This window comes from Oryx dammah, unplaced genomic scaffold (assembly GCF_014754425.2).
Source record: "Oryx dammah isolate SB20612 unplaced genomic scaffold, SCBI_Odam_1.1 HiC_scaffold_27, whole genome shotgun sequence".
Classification (NCBI taxonomy): domain Eukaryota; kingdom Metazoa; phylum Chordata; class Mammalia; order Artiodactyla; family Bovidae; genus Oryx; species Oryx dammah.
Window position 1 is genome coordinate 87,383,244 of NW_024070211.1, and position 23,470 is coordinate 87,406,713.

The 23,470-nt window shown below is 40.0% G+C and overlaps 2 pseudogenes; both read left to right on the plus strand.

Annotated features, from left to right (window-relative positions):
* Window positions 1-10,760: 10,760 nt before the first annotated feature.
* On the plus strand, window positions 10,761-11,790 carry LOC120854139 (annotated as a pseudogene).
* A 247-nt stretch (window positions 11,791-12,037) lies between these two features.
* Window positions 12,038-23,470, plus strand: part of LOC120854140 — a 143,174-nt pseudogene continuing 131,741 nt past the window's right edge.

A 23,470-nucleotide genomic window follows, 5' to 3' on the forward strand; every position in this document is an offset into this window, starting at 1 on the left:
AAATGATCATCCTATTTCTAGAATCTTCACTTTTCTAGGCTAAATCCCTCCAAGTTAAATCATTCCTCATAAGATACTCAAGAATTCTCAAAATTCAAAGCCCAAGATGTGGCCTTAGTCGTTAGCATTTGGACCACATCACTGTATACATACGGAGCTTTTAGTCAACTCAAGCCTTTACAGTTGGGTGAATGATGTCTTGTCTTGCTTTGTTTTAATAAACCACATAGCTATTCTATGTATGTGCAGTTGATTTTATTTTTTTAACTGCAAGATTTTGCATTCATCTCTGTTCTGTTTCAGCATATTTGTTTTGGCCCACTCTTCCAGCCTCCTTCCTTGAAAGTTAATTATGTTTGATTAACATGATCTGAATGTGTCTGTTTCCAAGTGCCAAAGTGAAGTGTTCATTAGCCCTTTGGTGAGATGCACAAATTACTCTACCAAACAGCAAGAAACCAATTTGGACTCTTGGGAATAATTTAACTCAATTCTAAGATACTTCCATGCCATTTCCCTGGTATTTACTCCCAACTAAACACTTAATATAAAGGAAAGGTAACAAGGAATAAGGGGCTAAACAAAGAAGTGAGGAATCGAGCTGAGTTTCCTATATGACTTTCTATAACTTTTGATCACTCAAATATCATCTATACTTTCTATGTAGATGTGCAGTGTGAGATGGCAATATAGACCCCGAACCCTCTTTCTTCTCTCTGGTCTCTCTGCCACCATACATTGATTTATTTCATTCCTAGACCCCAAACTTTAACCTATTCTTCATTATAAGCCTCTTCAAAATTAAATTCTACAACAAATCTAATTTCAGTTTGGGAGACAGTGAGGAAGGCACTGCCTCCAATTAGCGCTCCTCTCCAAAGAGCAACTTCCAAACTCTCTGGCCAGGGCCCACTTTCCTCTAGCCAGGGCCCACTTTCCTCTGTACTTTGGAAATTATATTGACCTACGTTCTTCAGCATAGCTAATAAAAGGTTGTATAAAGCTCCATCCAGAGATAACATGGTCTATGAATGCCTTCTGTTCTGCAAATTGCATGGGACAGCCATGCATTTTTCTAAGGCTTAGAAGCCATGTGCCTCACAAGTTTGCATTTTAGTTACAACTAAGAGAATTCCTTATGTCTGCAACAAAGAGATACTTTTCCATTTGGCAGGTTTATTTCCTTAAATAAATTAGATAATCCAAAGAACAGTGATTCTTTTTGTCCTTGTTAGCTTTCTACTGTTTTCTTCGGCAATACAGAACAAGAAGGGTTAAAGAAAATAGAAAGAGTGAGGGCCTATAGAACATTTCTGAGCTCAGAAATAAACATGAGCATGGCCTTACGTTGAAAGCTGGACTATGTATGTGTGAACATACATACATGTGAGTATATGTGCTTGAAGACATATATTTGGAGAAGTGTTTAGCCTAAGATTGACTGCTCACCTCTTTGAACAGTGTCAGCACATAACAGGGAAGGAGGAAGGGAGCTCTGGACACCCAAACAATGGAGACAAAAGGCTGCTTCACTTTTCAGCAGGAAGAGATGAGATGGTGGAACCGAGAGTCACATTCCATCAAGCACTTCACTTTCAGATTCTGCAGTTTCTAAAAGTGTTCGTCATACTTAATTTTCCCCCTTTGCTGATATTAATAATGATAGCACTTAGCATTTCTAAAACACTTTTCATCTTCAAAGCACTATATGAACATTACCTAATTAACTAACATTAACTAATTATAATTAAACTTGCCCTGGGCTCACAAATCAGAAGAACTTGAAGAAGGGATGGGGGGAGAGGAGGGAAAGGAAAAGCTTTCTAGTCAGACAGGTTTCCCAAGTTTTCTCAGATTGAATTTTGATTCAAAGTATTACAGATTTTCAAACAGTTCTTGAGATAACCTAATAGACCTCTCTTGCTTCCCAGTGGTTAAATATTGATGAGAAAATTGAGCCACTAATAAATGGTCTCCAGAAAAGAAAACTGTCATTCTTATACAGTGTGTATCGATAGAGTTTAAATGCCAATTAAAAGGTGTTTCTCTGAAGTAACATGCTCTAAAATATTGAGCCAAAGAAGTTTCTTTTCCTAGGGCAACCTCTCACTTCACACACACATACATACACACACACACACACACACACTAACATGCACAATCACACACAGAGAGAGACAATACCGACTGGCATCAGAATTCTGACTTCCAGTCTTAAAGTGCAATGAGCTCAGTGTTCTAACTCATGAGCTTGTTTCAGGCATTTTAATGTATCTATTGAATTCCCTTTTTATTAACCTTAGCAAAAACTTTCAGTAATATTATATTCCAAGATCAAATAAAGCATCCTGTTTCCATAATTCCTAGACAGAAAAGCTATATAATCAAATGAGTCTATTTGGATGCTTGTTTTCTGTACAGTACACTTATCTAAATTTATACTTGAAGGAGTGGGTGGGGAAATAGGGTTTAAAGACTCTTAAAAGTTCCCTCTTGTTTTCATTCTAGAAATGTCTAAATGAAGTATGTAGCTATGCTTGACTGGAAGCCATTGCTAAGACTTTGTTCTAGTCAGAACATGCTCAGACTGTTGTAAAGTATTCACTTTAGCAACCTGCAAGTTCAGTATTGTATCAAAAATTATGTTCCCCTTTATATAAACTCCTTTTAAACATCAGGGTTTAGTAGGGTGGCTGTGAAAAATGTGACAATAATGGCCTAATTTATCTTGCTTTTTCTTTAACTCATACCACTTGCATTGGTGAAAATATTTTTCCATCAGTAAAGCAAATCTTCAAAATATTATAGAGAAATCATTGCAATAAGCCTTAATCCCTGTAGGTCTGCTTACTTTAAAGGCCTCCAAGTTTGAAAGGGATGTGATCTTCACTTCTTGCTAAGTCTCCAGGAGCGACTGATACAGCTCAGCTGACAGTTGTTACTCTCAGAAAGAAACTGGTTATCGATCAGCTAAGATGATGTGTGCTGTTTCTCTCTGCTGAATTTGATCTTTTTATTGCACTCCTCCAACCTCTGTGTAATGAGAGCCTGCAGGCCAGTATTTGGTGGATCTTTATCTACCGAAGTCACTTCCACCTTCATATTACCCATGTGCCTCCCAATGAAGACACTATTCATCTTTCTCCTCTGAAGACTGAATATCAGAGATAATGGAGGATACGGGCATGAATGAAAGCTGGAAGGACAATCAAAACATCATCTACAAAGAGGCCAGAGGATCTCATCCAGAGCTAAATATTTTTAGTTTTTCAATTGTGATCTTGAGGCTTCTGCTTTGTAAATACACACAGCTATATTTAAGGCTTTTTCACTCTCTTAAAAAGACTTTTGTTTGGGTTTGGCTTTTTTTTTTTTTTTTAAACAGCAGGAATAATTCAGTGCTTGGAAAGTGTCCAATATCAAAGAAAAAAATGTGTGGATCATACAGAATTCAACATGTCAAATTACAAGAGGGATGATCCCTTCGGCACCCACCCCCCATCACAGGCCTCTTTCAGAAATATGAGACAAATAAAAAGGACCATAGAATAAATCAAAAGAGGACATAATTTTGAAGAAAGATATTTAAAACCCTCTCTCCATAAGCCTAATGACATGTGCCATTTTTATTTGATAGCCCAAAGCAAACTCACCTAACAACCCATAACGCTCACAGAATCCCATCTTTATTTTTTAGCTTCTGCCAGGGAAGTTCTAAAACTCCTTATGGCATCTTATGAAAGCTCAATACACAGGGAATACAAATCTGCAAAAGCTTGCTCTCCTACCTTAATCCTTTAGAGAGATTTATTCACTACTGATGAAAGCCTAATTTCTGAGCCCCGCCTATTTGCTGAATCCAAAATCTCTGTTACACTCTTGATAATTGCTCTACATAATTCCAGTTTCAAATGGCATAAAATCTGTCCAAGCAATAAACAGCTTTACACAATGAAACCTTCCTCAAACATTCTCCTAAGTACAGAATAAAGGAACTATTTTGTATACCACATGTGCTGAGCTTGACAATACATAATAAACCATCGAGATTTCATGTGCAAAGGTAACACAGACCCAATATAAATACCCAGAAGCCAAAACTTGCTGGGCATAAGTCCCATACAGAGCATACCACACAATGTTTTCATATTATTTATATTTATATGCTTACCACTGGGTAATTTCTGCTGGAAATTCACGGAGCAGTATATGCTTAGTTTGTTTGATCTATTCTGCTTGATGAAAGAATGAAGACTCTAATTAGAAGTTGAATTTTGAATAACTTTTCTTGAATAAAGGTAAAAATAACTTCAAAAGATGAAACCATCATCTTCCAAAGAGGAAATGTTTCAAGATCAAGGTTTTTTATTTGGGGGTTTTGAAACAAAGAGTTACACACATAAAAGGGTTAAGAATGCTTGACGGTTTGATTTAGAAATTTGATTTCTCAGAATGAATTATCTAAAATATACAGAGCATCTGAATAACACACACATACACATCACTTGCCAGAATTGTTTCATGAAAAGGACCTCGTGTTGGGAGCCTCCTTCTTTAACCTGAAATTTCCATCAAAGCAGAGAACAGAAGCCCAGCTGAAAGTCATGCAAAAGATAAGGGAAACAGAGGACATGGATTCATGTTTAGTAAATGAACTAAGACAATCTCTGTAATGACTGTTACATTTCATTTGTGTACTCCAAGCAAAATCTGTTAAAAATAAATTATATATGTTTAAACTGGAAGTGTTCCTAGCATAATAGTATAAGGTACCCAGGGCTAAATTGAAATGATCATTCTAAAACTACAAAAAAATCTCAGGAACATAAATTATAATTTCACGGTATGCCTTGAACTGGTAGTTCTGCAATAAAATTAAAATATATATTCTCAGTGTTTGTCTGGCAAATGCAAATACATGAAACAAACATGGTTAGTAAATGAACCAACAATTTGCTACATTTGGAGAAATCTGTTTTTACACTGAATACTTCAATTGGCAAAACCCTCAAAATTTTATCTTTCTAAAGGAATTACCATTGGTATAATTCACAAGATGGTTCCAAAATGATCAGTGATTATAACAACAGAGATTCACTGTTCTTTAAAAAAAAAAAAAAACTAACAAAAACCTTAAGCAACAGGAAATGCTCTTGCTACATTAATTTTCTTTGTTATATGTACATAGTCTTCAAACAAGGGCAAACACAAACCAGTTCAAGTACTCTGGCTGAAGACTCAAATAGAGGTAAATTCAGAGATTCAAATTCCAAAACAAATAGAAATCAACCTTATATTAAAAATACATATTGTCTAGATGGTTTTCCCTTGCTTCTTACCTATCTTGTTTGAAAGTGTAAGTGGCCAGCTCAAGGGCTTAAAAAAAATGAGGTTGCTTGTGTTTTAGCACTTCATCAGCCATCAAAAGAGCTTACGGAATGCTAGTATAGATAATTCTATTTTTTAAATGTAAACAAACATTCTTGATTTACTTATTTTTAGAGTAACAACACAAATTTTGCATTCTCCTTGCAATGGAAAACTTGCAGGAAAGTTCATTCTTCTTTTCTTTTTCAAAAATGCATCATGCAACACAAGCTGCTTTTCTCTGAAATTACACTTATTTTTAACCATACTGTCCATACCACATCACCATCAATTCTATTTTTTTAACATATTAATATATTTGAAAGATGTCCCTTTGTTGTTGTTTTTATTTCCTGAGTTCTGCACTAACTAAGTGCAGATGCTATGATGCAGACATGATAGGAATCTATACTATTTGGGAGTTGATAATGGGGGAAGCTATACATTTATGGGGCAAGGAGTATATGGGAAATTTCTATAACTTCTCAGTTTTTTTGTGAACCTAAAACTGCTCTTTAAAAAAAAAATATATATATATATATAAAGAAACTATTTATTCACTTTTCTCACTTTACTGCATGGTCAGAGGCTTTGACACTGTCCTCAGGATTCATAAGAAGGCAAATCACCTCATTTTGTAGAGGTAAAAGGGTGGAAACAATGGTCAAAACTTCACCTGTGGGACCCTGAACATTGATCTCTTAATTTAGCAGCTTCCTGATCGCTTCACCCTGCTCTGTAGCAAATGGCAGAGAGTGCTTCAGTAGATAAAATTGAATAGAGTTTTAAACATAATGTTCTTAAGACCTTTCAGGGAAAAGATCAAACAAGTATGCTGATTCAGACTCTTTTTTTCTCCATGAATATACAGAGTTATATACAGATCAGTTATATACAGAATATACAGATCAAATAGTCTGAGCAGGAAGCTGCTAAATTAGAGACCAACATTCAGACCTGTGTTTGAGTCTCCTGTGGAGGGATGGGTCAGCAGTGGCCTGCCACAGGGGCAGGAGCTCTGAGTGCAGCTACCTGGTCACACAGCCTGTGGCAAAAGCCCTCTTGAATGAGGTTGCCATTAACCTGACCACAGAGCCGCCAAGCAGACGACCCACAAACTGAAGAACAATTATGCCAAAGAAATTCTCGCACTGTTAAGAAAGTTCTAGGGCCCACAACAGATTTCCAACCTGGGGATCTGGCAAAGGGACTGAGAACTCCCAAAACATTTGACTTTGGAGGCCAGTGAGATTTGATTACAGAACTTACACAGAACTGGGGAAACAGACTCTTGGAGGGCACAAACAAAACTATGCCATAGTGCACATCAATATAAACTTTACCTCAAGAAAAGGAGAAAAAAATCAAAATGAGACAAGAAACATTTGAAAGCACAGACCCTTCTAGACCCTTGCTATTCAAGTAGTGTGGTCTAGGGACCAACCACATTAGTATTATGTGGGAGGGTGTTAGAAATGTAGAATCTTAGACCCCACCCAAAAATCTTAGGTTCAGAAGGGAGGGGATTATATGTATACCTATGGTTGATTCATGTTGAGATTTGACAGAAAACAAAATTTTGTAAAGCAATTATCCTTTAATTAAAAAATTAATTAATTAAAAAAAAATAGTCTAACAAGCTGCCAGGTGATTCACGTGCATAGTAAAGATTGCAAAATACTCCTCTTGGGACCTATAGAGGAAATTTATATTTAGGGAAGACACCAAAATACCATCATTCTTCATCTGGTATAGGATACCAATAGCCGTAGCTGAGTGGAAGGTGATTCCTAATGATTCTCTTTCAGAGCCCTCCAGTGTGATTAAATCAGGTTTGCCTTTAGCACTTGTCTTACAACAAGGTCTAGTATGAAATTGGAAGACTGTTTACCCCTTCCAAAAAGGTTCCTGTGCTGCTTAATGATGCTTGAAATTCCTTTATCAGAGGAGAAGGATCTTTCATTGGCCAAATAAATAAATAAATCTTTCCCAAATAAAAAAAATAAACCTTCAATTTCCCCAAGAAATAAAAAGCCTAAAGAGCAATGCCCAAAAAAGGTAAAATAGAGAGAAAAAGTTAAATATACTAAAGTGAAATCCAAAAACAAAAGTGAAAGACTGATTTTAGTATCTGCTGCTGCTGCTAAGTCGCTTCAGTCGTGTCCAACTCTGTGCGACCCCATAGACGGCAGGCAGCCCATCAGGCTCCCCGTCCCTGGGATTCTCCAGGCCAAGAATACTGGAGTGGGTTGCCATTTCCTTCTCCAATGCATGAAAGTGAAAAGTGAAAGTGAAGTCGCTCAGACGTGCCCAACTCTTAGTGACTTCATGGACTGCAGCCTACCAGGCTCCTCCGTCCAAGAGATTTTCCAGGCAAGAGTACTGAAGTGGGTTGCCATTGCCTTCTCTTTAGTATCTGCAAGCCTTGCTAAAAAAGGAGTCAAGAGAAGAGGAAGGTATTTAGTGTTTGTATCTTGTTCACTATAGAGATAACAAGACAGAAACAAGGGAAGGGAATGTAGGAATGAGAAAACAGAATTTAAGGCAGGAGAATTTTTGTAGAGCAAACATTAGCCACTTTGAAATGAAAAAAATTGCTCACATAAATTTATGAATATTTTTTAAATCCTAACTTTATACTGAAGTACTTTACTTCCATGGTTTTGATACCCCAAGTTTTATCCCATAACCCAAAATAAGTTTATAACACAGTGAACTACAATCTCAGCATCACTGGTTCAATCTGTAGGCAGCATATCTAACAAATGGAAGAGATAGCCCCAGGAGGCTAGTTGAAAAGAAGTTCCCTGGTAGGTGTGCCATTTGGAAAAATCAGGACAATGAAAGAGCCCTTTTTTTTCTGGGAACTCAACCTGTTACCAGCTGATAGCCATCTGAAGAGGCACTTTTCTATAAATCACTATAATTTAAAAACCAAATGCTTTGAAACTCCTTTTGCCAGATCAAATCAAACTGACTCTCAGTTGGTAGAAGGCCCAGATGTGAGTTTCATAACACACATCAATTACTATCTAATCCATCACTTGCAATGGCTGAATGTGCTCAGCACCATTCCCAAAACTAGTGTCATGGAAACAACAGCATCTAGGTAGAAGTGGAATTAAAAAAAAAAATCTCTAGTCACTGTCTGCAAAGCATTAGTGAAGCATGTGTAAGCACATGTTCAGTTTGGCCTTTTAATCTCAAACAATATCATCTCTTATGCTATTTAAAGCCCAAGTTGTAGGCAGTAAGAAATGTTGTTATATAAAGAAAGTATTGATTTCTATAACAGTAATTTCATAATGCTCTGTGGATACTTTCTCTGGTAATAACCAAAATTTTCTAGACAGTGATATGGTCACTCACATGACTGTCAAATTCAGTGATACACACATGGGTTCCCTTTCACTTAAGAAATGCTGATTTGTTTGTATCTTTCACATTGCCATGGGTGCTTTCAACAAAAAACAATATTTCAAGTCCTTACAAAGTGAAAAGGCTGACATAAACATGAAATAGTAAATAGGCCATTTGAATAACCAAACTATCCTCACAGCTGATCTCTAGTCCCACATAGTCTGGTGGGGTTGTGTCAGCTACCACTTCCTTTTCTGCTTGAACTGTCTAATTTAACCAAGGACAATTGCCCTGAGAGCTTGTCACCATCACGAAAATTTATCTAGTGCTTAGGATGTGCCAGTTACTGCTGTATATTTTACATGTATTACTCCATTTCTTACTCATAAAAATCATATGTGGTAAGCAATATTACTGTCCCCATTTTATAAATGAGGAAATGGAGGCCAGAGTGCTTAAAGAACTTGTGCAAGGTCATTGAACTAACTGTACTGGATGCTTAACAGAGTACAAGTCCCATTCTTCCTTGTTGCATTTCCTACAGCTCCATATATTTTGAGTGACTCCCCCCACTAGTCTCCCCGAATAGCTACAATGTTATCAGGAAGAGAATCAGATCACCTCCACCACAAAAAAAGAAAAAAAATCATAGACCTAGGAAGTATCACTAGAATGATAGTTCCCAGAGACTAGAAGGAGAAAGGAATGGGGAATTATTATTTAAAGGGCATAGAGTTTCAGTTTTAGATGAATAGAGCCTTGGAGATGGATAGTGGTGACGGTTGTGCAACGTTATGAATGTTTTTAACACCAATGAACTGAACACTTAAAAATGGTCAACATGGTAAATTTTATGTTTTGTGCATTTTACCATGATAAAAAAAAAAAAAGAAGGAAACGAATCAAGAAGACAGCCATATGAATAGATAGAGAAGATGCACAGGTACCATTAGGAGGAGGCTTTCTCCTACCAATCCTTGGAAGGAAAGTTGTGACCAACTTAGCATATTAAAAAGCAGAGATTACTTTGCCAACAAAGGTCGGGATAGTCAAGGCTATGGTTTTTCCAGTGGTCATGTACGGATGTAACAGTTGGACTATAAAGAAAGCTAAGCACCAAATAATTGATGCTTTTGATCTGTGGTGCTGGAGAAGACTCTTGAGAGTCCCTTGGACTCCAAGGAGATCCAACCAGTCCATCCTAAAGAAGATCAGTCCTGAGTTTTTATTGGGAGGAACTGATGTTGAAGCTGAAACTCCAATACTTTGGCCACCTCATGCAAAGAACTGACTCACTTGAAAAGACCCTGATGCTGGGAAAGATTGAAGGTGGGAGGAGAAGGGATGACAGAGGATGAGATGGTTGGATGGCATCACCAACTCAATGGACATGAGTTTGAGTAAACTCCAGGAGTTGATGATAGACAGGGAGGCCTGGCGTGCTGCAGTCCATGGGGTCACAAAGAGTCAGACACAACAGAGCAACTGAACTGAATTGAATTCCTACCAATTAGTTTAGCTATTTAAAAGAGCATCCACAGAGCTGGCTTTGAACATACCCAGATGTTTTAGCTTTGGAAATACAAAGCCTACTACCTCCTGGAATACACTGCTTGGGAAGATTGCTCAAGAGACACAACCACATGGAAATCACTTCAACAAGACCATCCACATCCTATCAAGGGTGAGCTTCTCTTGTCGACCCTCTCTGAGCATCAGGATCTTAACTATACCCCTGAGGAATCAGTCTAAAGATTTCATGGAAATGACAAAGGATTAACTACAATAGATTCCTTCCTATGGAATAATGACCATAGACAGTGTTTTATACACTTAACCTAAGCAAAAATCATACAGAAGAAAATATAATGTTCTTCTGACTTAGAACAACCTAATGTAGTATTCCACCAATCCTGCTCACTATATAAATATTTTTCCTTCACATCAACTCCACTCATTAAAGAACTGGTGAAGAGGGATGTACCTACACACCAAGAATCTCTACCTGGGCTCCCTCATCAACCACATCATCCATGCTGGGGAGAAAGCCAAATTACGTCCTCCTGCACTGGGCTCCTATAGAGGAGGCTGGAGATTCCACTCAAATCCTCTCCTCCAAGTGGAGATGACTCCTACGCTTCTGAAAAGGAACTGACCTTTGAGCCCAGCTATGAGCCCCACCGGGCAGTTGTCAGCCGCAGGGGAAGCCATGGCTGTCACTCAGAGTCGTGAGAAGTGCAGAGCCCAGCTCCCGCAGGGGTTCTCTGGTCTTCTCGGTGAGTGAGTCTGACAAGGATAAATCCATCCACCATTCAAAGTTGGGCCTCAACTGGGCTTGCCCGGTCTTGGTCACACAGGCCGGAGGCTGCCCGCCTGCCTGGCACGTCTGCTGTGGGGCACTTGCGCCTTGCTCCATGTCCTCAGCCGTCATCTGCTGTTGGCCAGCTCCCCACAGGGCTGCCACCTCTACCTCATCTCCCCTCATGACTCTATCCTCTCCAACTCTTTCCACCATCTCCAGCTCTTTAACCAGATCACCTCCAATGTGACGTCTAGCTTCTTCCAGGATTCCTGCTTCAGCAGCTTCTCCCTCATGACTGACTGCTTCCAGGAATCGCTGCGGCCAGCTGGGAGGGCCTCCAGCGACCCTCTTCCAGCGTCTGAAGATGTGCCCCACCTGGGTTGGAGGTCACTTGCGGCGTGGAGCTGGAGCCGCTGCAGGCCTCACAGAGGAGGCCTACCACATGGGCTCGGAGGGCCGCCAGCAGCCTGTCCCTGAGCTGAGAGCCTGGCTCTTCTCAGGGGTGAGGAGCCGAGCACACGCTCGGGGAGGGCTGGGCAGGACTGGCGGGTGATCAGGGAGAGGCCCCCCAGGGTCTGAGCCCCAGCCTGAGGTGCCAGGCTTGGTGGCTCCTCCTGCAGTACCTCAGGTGAGAGGGCCCCGCCGAGGAGCACAAGGCCCACTTGCGCAAGAAAACCAATGGGGATTTCCTCCTGAAGCTACTGTGGAAATCCATGAGACCAGAGCAGGAGTGGAGGAAATCGCCCCACATGATATTGTAGCCTTGTCGCCAGAGTCAAGAGCAAGAGCCACTCCCATAGGACCAACAAATTCTTATGGAGTCTCGAGAAGCAGGGTCAGGCCCTGCGGCACAACATCCTCCCCACCAGAGGCCTGTGGCACAGCAAGTGTGGCTACGTCCAGGGCAGGACTGACCGTCTCTCTCTCTGATTGGCCTGGGTCACTCCTCACAAGGCTGGTGCCTCCCGCTGTTTTTGTGGCCCAGCAAGAGCGGAAACTCAGAAGATAATGAAGGGGCAACTCCTACCGCTCCTGAAGGTGCTGGATCGGCCCCTCCGATACTTCCCAGACTCCCACCACTCCGGCTCTCTCTGCTTCAGCATCTGGAAGGAATATGCCCCCTCCCCGATGGCCTTCAGCTGTAGAAACCACTGTGGATGTGGACAGCCCCCCACCCCGACCCCGGACTTGGGGCTGGACACCTTGTGCCTTCTGGCTGTGGATCCGGTGAGATCCTCAAGCACTTGGACGAGCTGACCTTGAAGCTGAGTGTGGAGGATGTGTCCACACCCTGTCCGGTGTATCCCTGACCCGCAGCTCCCGACAAACCTCTGGCTTTTCCTCCCCACCCCTCAACCCTCCGTGACTGCCTCACCGCGTGCAGGAGGTCCTAGGTCTGGCGCTGGCCTCAGAGCCCCACAGCCTTTCGCTCCCGACTCCCCACTGCCCCACGCGTCCCCACGGGCTCCGGCCCTCCCCACGGACACAGACCGGACTGGCAGCCTGGAGATCCTGCCAGAGGAGGGGGAGGAAGCTGCAGGCTCCTAACCCTATTGGGCCTACTGAGCCAGTGTGTGGGCTTGGCCCTGGAGACGAGGCCTGGGGGCCCCTAGTACCCTCTGACCACTCGGCCAGGTTGATCTCATGACCTCAATCCGGCCAGTAAAGTGTAAGCAATGCCCGGGTGAGTGGCGGGGGTCGTGGAGGCCGGGCTCTCTCACCTGCCTGAGTTTGGGGCTTTTGGAGGAGTGAGGGTGGCGGTGCCCAGGTGCGACCTGCCACTTAGTACCTCTGCGGGACACATCCTGGCCAGAACGGAGAGGCAAGGGCCTGCAGAGCTGCTTACTCTTGGGATCCTGTCTACCAGCTTGTTCTGTGAGAAAGATAACTCATGTTTAACAGCCCCCACCAAAAAGAGAGAGAGAGAGAGAAGGAAAGAATTGGGAAGACTTCCCCAAGCTGAGGGAAATGTCTCTGCTCTAAATTTCGGTTCAGGTCTCACCTTACACTATCCATCAGACTCTGTGTGCTCCACACTATCCTTGTCAGGCCCGTGTCGTTTCCTCACATCAGTTCCCTTATTTCTAATTCCAGGCAATTTTTAGCCTTTGCTTTTGCCTTATGTAGCACATGGTTTAAGTATATAGTTTATAGCAATAGTATTTCTAAGAACGCTGGCTTCCTCCAGTGCCTTTTACAGTATTTCAACTCAGGAAAGACTTCATTTTCAACATTCATGGTCCTATAGTGATGTTCTTTCCTATATGTCTGTGCTTCAGGTTACTCTTAGTCTTGCCCCGTACATTTGGTCTCCATGAGACAATTGGAGAAATGTTTGTTTTGTGAAAAGTATTTTTCAGTTTGAGGTTAAACAGAGGATGACTTGCCCTCCCTTAGCTCTGTTTGGGTGAAAATATGCTGTCTTCCTCACCCACCCTTATGCCTTATTTCTTATTAACTGTTCTAAGACAGTTAACATGTAATCTATCTCAGTTCAGAAGAAAGACTATTAATTTCCAAACTGTGCTTTAGGTATCTGGAACAAGACACAATAAAGGGCAAGCTAAGAAATAATTTGTGATTCAGTTGTATGATTCCCCGAAAAGAGAACTGGCTTCAGTCCGTGCTATCAGTAGCTTTTGCTCTATTCTCAGGCCCCCTCCCCCCAGGGCAATTTTTAATGTGCTACAGTAATAAGCTTCTGCATGCTATTATCTAGAAGACTAAACGCCTAAAAAAATTCCATAAAGTTGTTAGTTTGGACCAAGAAGGAAGGAAACTTCTTCTCAGTGTCCCAAAATTGAGTATCATTGTCCCGAACTAGGCTACATGCCCACAATTGAAACAACCACATGCCAAAAGAACATAATATGTTAGATCTGGGGTAAAGGAAGGTGTTGCACTTAAGCTGCATCCTTATAGACTGAAGAAGCTGAGGAGACAAGGTCCCCAGAGTAAAATCAAGGTGCTATTACTAGAAAAAGATAAAAGGATACCAGACAAGCTACCAGTTGCCCCATCCAGCACTCAAATTAATCAACTCCCCAAACTCAGCTTATGAGATACTTGACAGGAAATTTTTAAAAGGGAAATCAAGTAACATGATGCAATGTCACAATTTCAACTCTTGACTAATCAGCAAACATAGACATACATAAATATATTAGGACAATGACTTTTCCATTTTAATGATAAGAAAATATGTGGGTCACTCAGATGGAAGTTAAAAGCTGAATCTATTCAGAAGCAATTGTTAACTCTGTTCTAAAGCCACAAGCATCTAAGCACATGATAATACACTCTCACGTCAAAGAGGTCCTATTCCTCTTCACTTCAATTTGCATCTTATTCTGACATTACACCATATGGCATGGGCCAAGTGCTCTTGTATGCAAAGTGAGCTCAAAGTAAATGAGCTAAAAATGTTTTACATACATAATGGCTCTTGTTTCAACTTAGCTGTGACTACTAGATTGCTGCAAACACCAAAATAATAGTGCTGCTAATGAGGAGATTTGCTCATAACTTACTACACTGTCAAATGTTTGACCATAATGGTTATTATTTATTGATATGTGTATACAAAGCAGTTGCTGAGGCCAAAAGCAGCCTCTGACAGAACCCAAGCCTATTAGATTGTGAATAATCTCCTAAAGATAACTGTTTAAAAAATCTGCCCAAAGTCTCTGTTCTTTGAAACCTCTTAATTGAAAAGACAGAGGCCTAGATTTAAAGTTAGAATACCAGAGTTGATCTTTTAAGAGACTGGAGTGACAACTCCCAAGTCTGGTTAAGGTGCAGACAAGCAGGCACTTCCAGACATCATTAGTGGGAAAGTGCTTGACCCAGCCTTTTGGAGAGGAATCTGATTATATATATATATATATATATATATATATATATATATACATATATATCTGAATATATATATATATATATATATTTAACAATATATTAAAATTTTAAAAGCCTGTATCCTTTGACTCAGCAATGTTACTTCTGGGAATCAACCCTCTAAAAATTAAGGTACCAGTACATGAGGCCACGCATACAAGGATGTTCATTGCAGTTGTATTTATGATTACAAAAAAATTGGAACAGCATACACATCCACAAGAATGGAATGGTTGAGTAGACAGATGTATTCATTTGGTCTTCTAAAAGAACAAGTCAGATTTACATCTTAGTTTGGAGACATAGATATTACATACTATTAGGTGAGAAAAGCAAGTTTCAGGAGAACCAGACAGATAAACAATGATAGATGAGATAGATAGATGTATTCATCCATTTGTATAAATACATAGGTGTACATACATATAGTATGATCACATTTTTGTATAAAAGAATAATAGGGTTTGGATTCAGGCTCTAAGATATGAGTGATCTTTGAACCTCGCTTCTTCATCTGCAAAATAAAGACAATTTTTTTTTGTGAAAATCAAATGAGATGATGTGGAAATGATTTTTGAACTGTTAATAGTAATCAAATGTCATATAATAATATCATAATATAGTCTTATATGACTCTGAAGTTCAGGTCCACAAAGTCCTCCAAAAGTAGTACCAACTGATAGAATTGTATTTGGCTATATCCATACCAATATCAGCCACTTCTGGTCTCCAATGGGGTCGCTGAGGGTCGGACACGATTGAGCAACTTCACTTTCACTTTTCACTTTCATGCATTGGAGAAGGAAATGACAACCCACTCCAATATTCCTGCCTGGAGAATCCCAGGGACAGGGGAGCCTGGTGGGCTGCCGTCTATGGGGTCGCACAGAGTCGGACATGACTGAAGCGACTTAGCAGCAGCAGCATATTCACAAGAGAGAAAACAAATGGTGAGCTATATTAAAACTCCTACCGATTACCCCATGCAGTGCCAGGAGAATACTGCACAAATTCTCAGAGGGAGCCACACAATCCATTCAGTACTTTCAGCCCTAATAAGATTAAGATCATGTTTATTTAGATGGTTAGTTGAATAGAGGACCACAGAAGATAATAGCCTTGCAGAAATATGGTTGTGTATAAGAAGTGTTTTCCGTTTTTAGAATTGGTGTATTCTCTCCTCAAATATGCTTTATCAGTAGTTTTAAGCATATAATAGGTACAATTTTATATCCTGTCTCTGGGGCCATGTGACTCAACACCTCCCTATTTGTGTAATCTTGGGGAATTACTTAGCCTCTCTCTAACTTGGTTCCTTCATTGGCAAAATGGGGATGATAATTCTATTACCACTTGAGATTGTTTTAATAACTAAATGAGTTAAAACTTCTAAAGGACTTAAAGTAAGATATTACCTAAATAGGTGCAAAATAAATGTTAGTTATTATTACCCTTGTATGTATGTTGTGCTGAGTCATGTCAGACTCTGTGAGCCCATGGACTGTAGCCTGCCAGGCTTCTCTATCTGTGGTATTTTCCAGGCAAAAATACGGGAGTGGGTTGCCATTTCCTACTCCAGGGTATCTTCCCAACTCAGGAATTGAACTTAGACATCTTTTGCATCTCCTTCATTGGCAGGCTAATTCTTTACCTTTCCATGAATCATAAATGTAAATGCTTTTCTTTCTTTTTTTTTTTATTTTTTTTAATTTATTTATTTATTTATTTTTAATTTTTACTTTACAATTCATTATCTAGTCTTCATAACTATCATTTTATTGAAGTTTAATAGTACAGAAATAGCATGCTTTACAGAACAGGTGTATTGTAATTTAGTTGAACATTATTCTGTTTGCTTCTTGTTTTACAAAATGTTTTCTGTTTTATAATTATAAATGCTAGGTTAATATCTTTGTATATTAACTTTTGCCATATTCTGGATTATTTCCATTAGATAGATCCACCCTGAAAGAGATGATAGGAAGAAATAATATAGAAATCTTTGGGCATTTTGATGTATCTTGAAAGAGAGATTATGAATATATCTTTACTTAGCCCTTTCTGAACTCCTTTCAGAAACTGACATGATGTTCTTCATCCAGCCATTCAATACCTGATTTTTTTTTATCAAGGTTCATTTAAGAAAGGTCATTCTAAGAAATGACCCTATTAAAATTCATCTATACAAGTATTTGAGTTTTTTAGATCTTTAAAACATAGTTCTCTAAGTGTAATCACAGCATGTTAGAATTTTGCTGCTAATAAGGCAAATTTGAACTCAGAAAAAAAAGGAAAGCCCACTTACTCAATGACATTTTTAGTACACAAAATTCCCCTTCTGAATCATGCACTCACAAACCACGCACCCCTAAACATTTAGCTCCTTCTGACTCATTCTGAAACAATCTGACAACTTCTCCATTGAAATTCAAAATGTCCCAATACTGTAACATCCTCTTTTCCTCTAATTAATTAGTTCCCTTTCCCACTGGCAAAATGCAGGAGTGATAATCTCTGTATTTACAAATTTGGAATGAAGCACATGTCTGGAACCTTCCACTGCCCGCTAAGGCTAAGCAGTCCCATCTTCCAAGCCTGCCTGTCTCTATCCTAATACTGGCCTCTCATTGTCCTCCTTCCCTGCTACTCCACCAGCACTGTCAAAAGGTGACATCTTATCCTTCAAAATCGTGATGTTCCCAACCCCCATTTCCATCTGTAAACACTATAATTTCTGTGTCCTCTCTGCACAGTTTGCTTAAGGAGACTCACTAATTTATGTGGATTGATCCAGACTTGCAAGGCACAGTTAGCTCTCTCATGAAAATCTGTTTACTTTCCTCCTCTACCAGTACACTCTGAGTCTTCTGTGTTTATAGGGGGTCACTCCACATGGAAAACTCCCATCATGCAAAAGAAAAAATTGAATCCATAATGTTTGCTCTCTATAGCCCCTTTCCCTTATTGCTGTTAAGAGTACCCCAAAATAAACATGAAACTCATTCCTCAGGTATTTGTCTTTTTCTGTTGCTACAAATCACACTGGGCTACTAGTCTGGCAAGCTTTTGGGTTCCTTTACCACCAATTGTTGAATTAATTAATTTTCCAGCCAGCTTGTTCTTTGTTCTGTGTAGCACATAAGTGGCACTCAGAGATGGCAAGTTTATACTAAGAAAGTAAGACAAGTACTAATTTAAATCACTATGAGAAGCACTTAAAACCCCACACCTTCCTAGTAGACACTTACTGACCATTATGAGCCTCCCAAGTGGGACCAGTGAATGACTTCAGAGACCTGAAGATTTCACCTAAGGGGACTTGCATGAACCCAGACTAAATTTGAAGTTAAAGTCATCCTTTGAAACTCCACTGGAAATTCTAAGTGTGGCTGGGAAGAAGCTACTGATTGGCAAAATGGCAAGTCATTTATTCTCTCTGCTCTTGTCTCCTCACATATGAAATAAGGAACACTGATTCACTTCGCAGGAAGGCTGGATGCACTTAATTAATAACATCAAAAACTGAAGAACACCTTTGCTCAGCCACTAAACTTGGTAAATCTTGGTAAATGCCAGTAGCATTCATTGTTTAGTTGATCTTACCTAGATCTTTCCTTAAGTTGTGGGTCTGCCTGGCCCATAAGTAATTTTTGTCTACATTTGTAGAAACTTACAGGCACACATGTGGGTTTTGGTTCCCTATTTTAATGTTTTCATTGCTGCAATTGTTGAGATCTTATGTTTTCTTCATCAGATGCTCACTGAGCTCCCCATTTACTACAGAAAACACTAGGCAGACATGCCAAAAAATTGCATGTCCAACTAGCATATATCCAGCCAAATGAGCCCACATCAAACTCAGTTTTCCTTTCCTTACTCTAAAGTACCTTCTGTGACTAGACAAAAGATGATAGAAACTTCATCCTAGAACATCAAACTCTGCCAGGCACATTTCCATCTGTCCTGTTGAAGATTGCCAAAAGCATTTTTTAGGGTCCCCCCCTTAAAGTTAGTCAATCAAAAATTCTCTCAGGCAGAAAGTTATTTGAGGACTACAAAATGTGTTAGTTCCTACCCTGACTGACCTCTTGGACTATGGAGGACATACCTGACCAAAATAGAAGGCAGAAAAACAACTGATGCACAGAAATGGTACTTTCAGAATCTGTTTACTTCCTTCTCTTAGCCACACACACACATACACACACAAAAAAAACACCCAAAGACATTCAGTCTAAGTGATGAAGAATCATGTCTGTAAGGAGCGTTAGGAAGCTTCACAGCTAGAGACTGGAGTCAAGAAGGTTAGAAGAGAAATTACATTAATGCCAAGGAGAGAAGGTGGAGGCTGAGGACTTGGGGCTGAATGGGTCAATGGCTTACTGTCCAGGGCAAAAGTAGACTGCCCATTTGACCCCAGGGCAAGGGAAAGTCTTGCTGATAAACAGGGGCAGAGATATAAAACATCATGTTAAATGTGTTTATTCTCTTCTGTAGAGAAGGCCAAATCGTTAAAGAGGAAAGTTTTCTTAATACTTCTCCTTGAACTGACACTGTGTCAGTTCACTAATTTGTGCCAAATTAATAATCATCTCTCATCAATCAACTCACTGATTCTCCAGACCACCAAATATCCCCACAACCAATTCCCACTCTGGTTTAGGCTTTATTGCTTCAGGCTATTCTGTGAGTCTTTGTTCATGTTTTTCTTAAATAGCCATAGCAGGATTATGCCTAAACATTGTAGTTTCTAGATGCACAAAGATGTTAGTGACTTTTTATTAAGAAACCATAGAATTTTGATCACCACCTTATATACTATAAGAAATTTTTTTAGTAAAGTTGTTCCTTCCACTAATAAAATTTTATTTTTCATTGAAAAGTGTGTACGCCCGCAAATATAATGGCACTGAACGAATGCATTAACAAAGTGATTTATAGTCAAATGGAAGTCAAGATAATACTGAAAAAGCAGAATTCAGAGTTCTTGAATGAGCACCCTCAAACCACAACCCCAGGAAATGAGGTCAGACCTAACTGGGGAAAGTGACCACCCTAGCTGCCTTCGTTTTTTACTTCCCCTCTGGCATCTGTCTTCCCTCCTCTATGTGCTGGCTATATAGAAGTTGGTGGTTCCCAAATTTAGTGTGCATCAGGATTACCTGGAGAGCTTGTTAGAACACAGATTGCAGGGCTCCACCCCCAGTGTGTCTGATTTAGTAGATCTGGAATGGGGCCCAGCAATTTGCATTTCCAACCAATTCCCAGGTGCTGCTGCTCTGGGAATCTCATTTTGAGAGCCACTGATCTGTGTAAACTGCCGAGCAACCTTGACAAATCTATATTCTGAAAATGAGAATACCTACCTTTTCCTACCTCAGAGAATTACTAAAAAGACCTAAAGCTTGTAAATGAAATGGATCACTATGAAGGAACTTTATAAACTAAGCAGATATAGTACTATTAGTGATCTCAGTATGGGCCTAATTGCTCTCTCTTGCATTTGATCACAAGAGATACTTTCTTCCTGAAACTCTCTTCTCTATCCCACTGTTCTTTTATGCCTCCTTCACTCATTCCTCTTTCTCCTTTATGTCCTGCTCTTCTCTCTCCATACTTTCTCTCTGAAAATTCATCTAGTCTCATTGGCTCAAAAATCGCTTATAAGAAAATCACCCCCAAAGGCCAAGTTCTATATCTCTAACTTATCCTGTTCTGTTCATAATTTCTCTAAGCTTAAAAATATATAATCATATTTTACCCTCTCCCATGACTACCTCTTCCTCCCAGATACCAACAGTCTTAAATGCTTCCTCATACAGCCTTTCATGTCATCCGCCCCATTGTCTCCCTTTGTCTACAACCCCAGTGCTGCTGTATTTGTTGTCCTCTGTCCCACAGCCCTCCCATCTGGCCTCTCTACTTTCACGGCCTCCCTGCTCCCACCCTCCTAAATGCTCCCCCTTGTGAAGCTATTTTCATCAAGCCCCCTCCTCTCAAATCCACTTTGGCCTGAATAACAAAGTCCCAAAGCTAACTCAAATCTTTGTTGTTTTTTTTAGTTGCTAGGTTGTGTCTGACTCTTTTGTGACCCTATGGATTGTAGCCCACCAGGCTCCTCTGTCCATAGGACTTTTCAAGCATGAATACTAGAGTGGGTTGCCATTTCCTTCTCCAGGGGATCTTCCCAAACCAGGGATCGAACTCGTGGTTCCTGCCTCATCTCCTTCATTGTAGGTAGATTCTTTACCGCTGAGCCACTGGGGAAGACCAGCTCAAAAATTAGCAGCTTTGAAATCTGCCCTCACTTTTGAGCAGAGGCTGGATGAGTGTCTATCAAAGGCAGTAGTAGAACAGATTCCTGTACTGAGTAATCTTCCCTTCCCACTCTCCAGTTAGGTATTTTCAGTCTTTAGGCCTACTATTTCTCTAATAAAGCCATGGCTACAATCAGTCTATCCTACTAGTTTTTATACCAAAATACCATCTCAGGTGCTACAAATGGGCATTAGTCAGTGATGTTGCCATATCTTTCTGCCTACACAAAATTCCTCAACACCAATGTCAATGCCTTCTTTTCTACCGTGCTTGTTAACTCTATACACTCTAAAGCACTTTGTGTTTAAAATCTCCCTGTTTTTCCTCCACCTCTCCTTCTTCTTTCTCCTCCTCCCTCCTTCCCTCTCTCTCTCTTTCCTTCTCTCTACTGAGTCTTCCCATCACTATACAGCATGCTTTAGAATCTCTTATCCTTTAAAAAGCAGTTCTGTTGACCCACATGCACCATCATGCATTGACCATCTGTCAATCAGACCATTCTTTGCTTGCTTTTACAACTTTTCTACACACAACTTTTTACTACACATTCATTCCTTCTTCAGCCCTTTGCAATCTAGTTTCCATCTCCACTGAATTTGCTCTTTTCAGTTCACTGAGAACCACCTCTGTGCCACAGTCAATGAAAATTCTGTCTTCTCTTATCCACCTCTCAGCAGCAACTAACATGTCTAACCATTCCTCCCATCTTGACACTCTTCTCTTGACTTCCAGCTCCTCTGCTCTTCTTTTACCTTGTTGATCTTTGTATTCTCAATCTTCTTTCATGACTCTTCTGTTCAGCCTCTAAGTTTTGGAGTGCTCATGGGGCTCAGACCTGGGCTCTCCTCTTAAAATCTACACACATTTCCTAGATGACCTCATCTACTCACTGGCTTTAAATACTATCTATTTGCTGGTGACTCCTTATTTTTCTCCAGGCATAACATCAATTTTAAAGCCCGATTTTGGTATCTTAATATGGTGTCTAATATGCACATTAAACTTTTCTAAATAGAACTGCTTAGTCTCCTTAGACCTCTCCAGTCTCCTTTCTGTTTCTACTCCAGTCCTCCCTCTCTCAACAAATTTATCCATTTAACTCAAACCAAAAATTTAGACATCATCTTTAATATCCACCCACATTCATTCATTCTTTCATGTCATCCGCCCCATTGTCTCCCTTTGTCTACAACCCCAGTGCTGCTGTATTTGTTGTCCTCTGTCCCACAGCCCTCCCATCTGGCTTCTCTACTTGTGTGTTGTACCAGTAAAATATATTTCAGATCTTGTGTGTTGTACCAGTAAAATATATTTCAAATGTGCCCAATTCTCTCCATCATCAGTGCTGCCACCCTAGACCAAGCTATCAAACTCTCCTTCCTGGAATATTATAATAGTCCCCCAGGTGGTCTTCCTGCATCTATGCTTGGCCTTCTCCCATAGCAGAGTGATCTTTTTGAAATATAAATAATACCATATAACTCCTCTACTTAAAATATTTCACTGACCTCCCATTTTACTTAAAATTCAAACTTCTTATTGAACCCGTAATATTGGGCTCTCAACTCTCCCATCTTATTGGCACCACATTCATCTCCCTACAAGCATCTTTTTCAGACCACACTGGTCTTTTGCTCATTATGTAAGCCAATCTCTTTCTTGATCTCAGGATTTTTGCTGTTCCTTCCATCAGGAATGCTCCCTGCTGAGTTTTCACATGGTAAATACTGCCTTACCCTTCAGATTTTAGTTCTGAATATCATCTTCTCAGAGACTACCCTATCAAAAATATTCTTTATTAAAAAGTTACTTTCTATCTCACTAAGAGTAATTATAATTTGGAATCTTATTAGTTATGTTTTTGTTTACTTTTTTGTCATCTATCTCTAGCTTTATCTCCTAACCTTCATGCAACTAGAATATAAGCTCTAAAAGAAGAAACTTGTGTGTATTCTTCAATGGTTTATTTCTAGCCCCAAAGAATAGTGCTTAGGTTCCTCAGTATCAAAATTTTTGCTGAATAGAAGGACCATGCATGAGTCAAGATGGGCTAATACAAACATAATTCTAAAATCTCAGTGGGCTAAAACTGTAATAATGTGTACCTTGTAAAGAGCTGGAGGGCTCTGCTCATCAGAGGCTTCCTCTCAACATATGTATCCAGGAGGAGCAACACCCCAGGGGGACAAAGTGTGTTTAATTGCATGTAACTCTTAACAGTCAGGAAGA